A 1,601-nucleotide genomic window follows, 5' to 3' on the forward strand; every position below is an offset into this window, starting at 1 on the left:
TCCAGGCAGATGATAATGGCGAATGGCACTGGGTGCAAAGATCTCCTTGGTGATAAAGAGAAATTGGCTCTGGGGAGGGAAGCACTCATCCAAGGTGCATTAGCGGGATTTAGGCTCCTCTTGAAGTCTTCAGAGGATAAAAGCACTCAGGGGCGCTAATATGCTGATCCGTCTCACTGCTTTGCCCAAGCAATCCAGGAGAAAGTTATATCAATACAAAGAGGACTGAAGAGTTTACCTGTTTAGTTGCAGTTGATGGCATTAGATGTGATTTATATTATGCATTACTTTCAGATCTGATCTGGTGGGGTTCAAAAGAGACTATGAAATAAAATGGCACTGGCAAATTTTGTCTCTTTCAGAAGGTTCAAATAAAAAGGCAGCAAATAGGAGCTTTATAGAATGTGAACTGAGTCAATACAAAAACTGACGTCAGTATAGTAAGGTAAATTACAAGTAAGCTGCAGTGGCGATGGATGCACCCCTCACACACCCTCTGCTAAGACTAAATAAATATTATTGTTATTATTGCTTTCTTTAAACAAAGATGGGCAAATCCTTAGCAGAGATTTCATTTCCTGTGATATTTCTGTGTGGCAGTTGGCTCGTGGAATGCTAAATAACAGGAAGGGAATTGCCACAACACTGTCTATCAAACACTGACATTTTACACATTTGATCTGATCCTCTGTGCAGGGAGACCTCATGCTCTGGAATGATTAAAGTCGAAGAGGTGAGACCTTTCTTCAAATCCCAGCATGTTCAGTAGGCTACAAGTAATATTCCTCTGTATTTGTTTCATACTGTGCACTGAAGTGTTGTGTAATAGAATGCAAGTTGAATGTGTCGTAACAAGAATAGTATTGTCCTTTCTTTTAAAAAACGTTGAACAGTGTTTTTGTATCTATCAATGATATATATATGGAGTAACAGAAATTCTGCCTTGAAGGAACTGTGGAAACCAGGATAAACATAAACAAGGTAATATATAAAAGTTAAACATTTGTGCCTATTACCTCTGCCTAGCTAGGACAATTTAGAACATGCATAAAACAAAACATCAGCAAATATTACCACAATAATCAAGAAAATCACGGAACAAAAACTTCAGATGTGTTCTCTGTGGCATGTTTCTCCTCTGCTACAAACCCGGTTTGTGTAAATTCTCTCCTTTCCCTAGTTTCTTAGCAAGTTCATCCACTACTTCAATAATCTCTGCTGTGAAAAATATATGTACAAACAAGGCATGCCAGAAATAAATAAGAGAGGTTTTAAATAACATGCACTTAGTGTTTGATACATGCCAGATTGTGCTAATTACATGGAACCTGAAGTAATCAAGAGGAATTTGTTCACTGCGTGGATACAGACAATGCATCCAGGAGCAACATGGTGCTTTCGTAAATTACCCTACTACAGATAAGGTTCACATTGTGTGTGCATGTAGATAGACTGTGCATCAGTTCAGATATAAGAACGTTGTCCTTGGATATATATGTAAGTGTTTCAGGGGAGGGGGTGGTGGGGGGGTGAAGAGACGAAGAGGGGGCAGGATGGACATGTCGAACCAGTGTGTTTGTTTGCCCCCTTAGACCCCATCT

Source organism: Alosa pseudoharengus, unplaced genomic scaffold (assembly GCF_046254945.1).
Source record: "Alosa pseudoharengus isolate Yale_2024_CS ecotype anadromous, Long Island Sound unplaced genomic scaffold, YU_APseudo_1.1 YU_APseudo_1.1_scf_3, whole genome shotgun sequence".
Classification (NCBI taxonomy): Eukaryota; Metazoa; Chordata; class Actinopteri; order Clupeiformes; family Clupeidae; genus Alosa; species Alosa pseudoharengus.